This window comes from Macrobrachium rosenbergii, chromosome 49 (genome assembly GCF_040412425.1).
Source record: "Macrobrachium rosenbergii isolate ZJJX-2024 chromosome 49, ASM4041242v1, whole genome shotgun sequence".
NCBI classification, from domain to species: Eukaryota; Metazoa; Arthropoda; class Malacostraca; order Decapoda; family Palaemonidae; genus Macrobrachium; species Macrobrachium rosenbergii.
In genome coordinates, this window is record NC_089789.1 from 34444471 (window position 1) to 34451105 (window position 6635).

Below are 6635 nucleotides of genomic sequence, written 5' to 3' on the forward strand. Positions count from 1 at the left end.
CCAATAAAGAAACAGAAACCTTTTTGGATCCTTATGTCTCTTATAAGGACAGAGCTCCACCAATTAGATTATTTACAACTTTATCTCTAAGACGGGTTGAGATAATGGTTAGGGAGGGTTCTCTTCCCCAGGGGTTCTCCAACCGGGAGGGAAGTGCTCTCTCTCTCTCTCTCTCTCTCTCTCTCTCTCTCTCTCTCTCTCTCTCTCTCTCTGGCCGTGCTAATCCTACATTCCCAAAAGGGTCGGACTAGTCTACAGGTAAAGCTGAAAGTAAAATCTTTCTGTCTTTCTGTCTACAATGTAAAATTATTTTTATTTACATCATTTTACAGTTATGTAGCTTCAGACTTTCTGTCTACAATGTAAAATTATTTTTATTTACATCATTTTACAGTTATGTAGCTTCAGACTTTCTGTCTACAATGTAAAATTATTTTTATTTACATCATTTTACAGTTATGTAGCTTCAGACTTTCTGTCTACAATGTAAAATTATTTTTATTTACATCATTTTACAGTTATGTAGCTTCAGACTGTGGTTTGGCTACCTTAAGGCTTTCAAAAAGCGTTTAAATCTTTTATGTCTTGAAAGTTTTTATTGTGCTTAGCAAGTCACCCAGATCTTGACATCCCCAACACTTGATAAACAAATATAATTTTATGGCTGCTTTTGCGAGTGTTAAGTAACCAACATAATTTTATTTGTCAAATTTTATGTTTTTACACACATCATAGATTCTCCCTAAGACATGGATATGAAATTGTAATAGTATTTTATGATATAGGTTCATTATTATTTAATAAAAAATATTTCATTTAGAAAGAGTCAGCTAATCCACACTAATGAAAAGGAATTGAGAGAATCTGTCAAGTATAGTGATTAGTTTGTACTTTATTATGAAATTTTATTTTTTGTTTTCCCCTTTAAGGCTACTGTTTGTTTCATTTTCATATTTAAGTACAATGAGAATGAAGGAAACTAAATATTAATAATGCAGATTTTGGGATGATAAGGCAACCGAAATTTTATGTAAGTTTAATGAGCGATTTTCCATGTTCTGATGACGTCATTCGTAGCTCTATGTACTAATGCAAATTGTTCACGAATGTGTACATGTACATACATCAGCGGCATCTCCATAACTATGGCAGTGTATCAGTGAATCATGAATAAGGGAAAATGGTTACAGTGCTGAATTGAGCAGTGTACTGTATTTATCTAGGTAGTTATAAGAATATCTGAAACTCAGCCGTTTAAACAGTAAAGGAAAACCTAATTCCTAGATATTCCTTAGCAATTCCCAATTCCTAGATATTCCTTAGCAATTCCTTCTGAACAACAAATGAAGAGGGAAGGATCGTCATCATCTATTATTCACCCTCCTTCTCCTACGAGGCACCACCCAGTCTTCCTCCTTATTCCCTTGGGCATAATACCCCCCTTTTCCTTGCCCACAAAGATCCCCTTTGTAGAGAATTCAATAAATACGCCAGAGAGAGAGAGAGAGAGAGAGAGAGAGAGAGAGAGAGAGAGAGAGAGAGAGAGAGAGAGAGAGGAAGGAAGGAACTTAGCAGATCATAAATGTAAATTCGAACAAATTTCGAGAGAGCGAGAGATGCTGGAATTATGAGAGAGAGAGAGAGAGAGAGAGAGAGAGAGAGAGAGAGAGAGAGAGAGAGAGAGAGAAGGAAGGCACTTAGCAGATCATAAATGTAAATTCAAGCTTATTTCAAGAGAGTGAGAGATGCAGGAATTATGAGAGAGAGAGAGAGAGGAACTTAGACCATAAATGTAATTTCAAACAGATTTCGAGAGAGTGAGAGGTGCAGGAATTATGAGAGAGAGAGAGAGAGAGAGAGAGAGAGAGAGAGAGAGAGAGAGAGAGAGAGAGAGAGAGAGAGAGAGGAACTTAGCAGACCATAAATGTAAATTCAAACAAATTTCGAGAGAGTGAGAGGTGCAGGAATTATGAGAGAGAGAGAGAGAGAGAGAAAGAGAGAGGAAGGCACTTAGCAGATCATAAATGTAAATTCAAGCTTATTTCAAGACAGTAAGAGATGCAGGAATTATGAGAGAGAGAGAGAGAAAAGAACTTAGCAGATTATAAATGTAAATTCAAACAAATTTCGAGAGAGTGAGAGAAGCTGGAATTATGGGAGAGAGAGAGAGAGAGAGACGAAGGAACTTAGCAGACCATAAATGTAAATTTAAACAAATTTCGAGAGAATGAGAGATGCTGCAATTATGAGAGAGGGACAGAGAGAGAGAGGAAGGCACTTAGCAGATCATAAATGTAAATTCAAGCTTATTTCAAGAGAGTGAGCGATGCAGGAATTAGAGAGAGAGAGAGAGAGAGAGAGAGAGAGAGAGAGAGAGAGAGAGAGAGAGAGAGAAGGCACTTAGCAGATCATAAATGTAAATTCAAACAAGTTTCGAGAGAGTGGGAGATGCAGGAATTGTGAGAGAGAGAGAGAGAGAGAGAGAGAGAGAGAGAGAGAGAGGAAGGCACTTAGCAGATCATAAATGTAAATTCAAACAAATTTCGAGAGAGTGAGAGATGCAGGAATTATGAGAGAGAGAGAGAGAGAGAGAGAGAGAGAGAGAGAGAGAGAGAGAGAGAGAAGTCTTACGGAAATAATCGGTTTGTAATTGGTGGTTGTATATATTAACGTGGTATATTGGGTGTGAGCGGCAGCGCTACAAGATAACGTAATTATCGAAATGAAATCTACCCTGCGATCCGCCTCAGTCCTTATGGTCACTTTTCTTTCTCTCTCCTTTTTATTTCTCTTCTATTTCTTCTTCTTTTATTACTACGTCTTTTATTTCTTCTCTTTAGTTCCCGTTCCCTTGTTTCCTTATCAGCTCTTGCCATCGAGAGTTACCCGAATTTATATACGTTATCTAACGTCTTTTTTCTTTCTTCCGTATTCTCTCTCTCTCTCTCTCTCTCTCTCTCTCTCTCTCTCTCTCTCTCTTTCAGTCGATATTTACATGAATTTAAATTCACTATTTTTTGACAACGCCTCCACCACCTCTCTCTCTCTCTCTCTCTCTCTCTCTCTCTCTCTCTCATAAGATCCCAAGGTCTTTTGCAGTATTTTAAGTTCTGATATTTTTCGGATGAGGTTGCTACCCCCATGCCCCTACAGATGGTTAAGAAGCTTAAGCGTAAACCAACCTTTGCATTCTTTGGTGGACACCCAACCGATTACCAGACTTACCCTATTTACCTTGTTTTTCTGCTTTATATTGTTCTGCTTTATATATACATTTATATATTTATATATTTATTCCTGCTTTAGAAAGTGGTTACCCATAAATTCCACTGCATGATCTGAAATTGATATTTAACATAAATTTACTTACAGTATACCGTATTAAGTTTGCATAAAGACGGCAACGCTGACTTGTGCAAGTAAAAATCTCAGATTGTGGCGTATGAGTTACTTAATGATTACATCATATTGTAGACATAGACATATCGCTAGCCACTGGATAAGTTAATATAACTAATCATAGTACTGGTCATTCTTTGCGTAAGTGACCATCCTTAATGAATGCTTAGAACAGAAAAGTTAACGCATTCTAGAGCCAGAAATTAGAAGTAGAAATTCACATCAACACACAATAGATGGAACCTCAAGCCTTCATCGATATGATTTGTCAACTATTTCCAGACTTGCAAGTTGCCAACTCTAGGACGCGATTATGATCTCGCGTGTTCACCGTGTTGGCTGTTCGGGTTTCGTTGTGACCCATCTCCCCGCATCCCAGACTCCTGCGGTCTTTTGCAAGTGTACAGGCTTTGATTTTATGAATGACCTGGCTAGTCCGAATTGATTGTTACACGATCTTACGTGCTCACGGTGTCTAGTGCTAATTAGTGGCCACCCGTCGAAGTCCTGACCAAAACCAATGTTGAATATAGAAAGTCTTATATATATATACAGTATATATATATATAGTATATATATATATATATATATATATATATATATATATATATTTATATATATATATAGAATCTGCTGGTCCATTTTTACCAGATACGTGCATTGGCTAATTCAAAGTTTTCATTAGTTTTCGTATAAATACAAGCCTATGCAAACTTGACTGAACAACATTTCAACATCGAATGACTGATGAATGACTGCCTCGTGAATTTCAGATCAGCAAATAGTAATAATTGCTCGGAAGTAATTGCCTCTTCCATGTAATTGTCAGTATATATTTGTACTAAGAATGGAGATAGAATCTATATGTTTTCATTTTCGTTAAAGTGTCTCTAAGGTATGATTACAAACAAGAGATGATCGTAATGTCAGGGTTGATTTATTTTTCTTTAGAATGCGGGCAGCTCTCCAAGTCTCCAGCGAGCCAAATACGCATTTTTCAAAGCTTTATTATCCCAGTGTTAAAATATTCGAACGTGAAGTTGCTTTTTTCGTAAAACAGCTGCAAATGACGTTTCACCTTTTACCTGACAGAAAAATATGGCCCGTTTTGTCAAACAGGCAAATCCGTTGCGGTAAGAGAATAAGCATGAATGAATGTTTTATCTATGAAAATATCAATATTTGTGGAAAATATTATTTTCCCTCATAACAAATTGAGTCTCGAGCGACAGGAATTCGATGCAAAAACTTCCAATAAATTGCGTTATTAAATATTCAGGTACATAATCAGGTGTGTCATGACAAAGGAAAATTAGCTCAAATATTGTCAGAAAATTCCTCGCACGTTTTTATGAATATGAAAGCGATAGGGTTCGAAGTAATTCGTATGAACACATCAACAAAATATTTCCACTAAATATATACATTTAATCTAACACTTATTCATAGCCGATAGATGTAGCATAATTATATATATATATATATATATATATATATATATATATATATATATATATATATATATATATATATATATATATATATATATATATATATATATATATATATATATATATATATATACTCACCCATTAGACATTTCTTGTAATAACGGTGTCACCAAAGATAATCAACACAACGGATCTTAACTCATCCGCTTTTACCCTATACATATATATATATATATATATATATATATATATATATATATATATATATATATATATATACGTACGTACATACATACATACATACATACATTACATACACACACATATTATATATATGTATATATATACATATATATATACATACACATATTTACACACATGAAAGAGGCAGAAGTCGTATCTGACCGAATATCTCAACAAGCACATCCAGCTTTTCCTTAACAAATGACAATTATGACGGTCCCCAAAAATAGCAGAGAAAATTCTGGGATCTCATTAGAGTCGTGGTACCTGGAAAGGCCATCCATCTGGTCTCACGGTAGCTATACTGTACATACGAAGGCAGTCTTTTTTTTTTTTTTTTTTTTTGTCCTTTTACAGATCTACGCATATTAAACCGCCTTGAGCAGCGGGTTTCTCCTTAATGAATATTGGGTTGCAGCGCCCCCTCGAGGAAAACACATTCTGAAATTACATCTGCCATTGTCACCTTTGATTTGGGCTATGACCAGTGCGGGTGAGACTACTACCCTCTCTCTCTCTCTCTCTCTCTCTCTCTCTCTCTCTCTCTCTCTCTCTCTCTCTCTCTCTCATAAAACAGACAAACGCGCCTCCTTTGTCATCCTAATCTTTGCACGACCATTCCTCTACCATTATTCTCTCTCTCTCTCTCTCTCTCTCTCTCTCTCTCTCTCTCTCTCTCTCTCTCTCTCTCCCACACACACACACACACACACAGGGAATTGAAGCGTAGATATTAAATGCAAATGACAGTGAAAGAGAGCGAGATTGTGATATATGGGTATTAGAATGACTTTATGGGTAAAAAGGTCTACAGTCTATTGAATAGTGTGACCGGTGTGTTTTGTGGCCATTTGGTCATATGCAGAAAATGGAGAATGGGAAAGAGACCATGCAGTTTGAAGGTGTTTTTGGGGAGGGACAGAAAATCCTAAGAAAGTGTTAGGGAGGGGACGTGTAACATGCATAGCATTAGAAAACAAGGGCCTTAATGTCGAGAGTGCGTGTAAGATTAAGTTGCATTGTATTGTGTGTATGTCTGGATGACGGTCGTTGATGAAGAAAAGTTAAGTATACCTTGGTTTTACCAGACCACTGAGCTGATTAACAGCTCTCCTAGGGCTGGCCCGAAGGATTAGACTTATTTTACGGCTAAGAACCAGTTGGTTACTTAGCAGAAGCGGACCTACAGCTTATTGTAAATCCGAACCACATTATAGCGAAAATGAATTTATCACCAGAAATAAATTCCCCTAACTCTTCATCAGCTCAGTGGTCTGGTTAAACTAAGGTATACTTAAGAGAAAGAAGAAAGAACATGTACAGCTAAAGTGAATTAGAAATCTCTCAGAATAGTAGTTCTGAAGAGAAGAAGAATTAAGTACAGTAGATTTTTTTTTAATTCTGCAGATGGAGAGGCAGTCATTTTAGAAACATGAACCATAAACACTTACAATTAAGTTTACAAAATCCACGAACAGAATTGAATTCCAATTCTTAATGCAGTTTACATCATACACGCATACATTGATGCATTCATCTCCT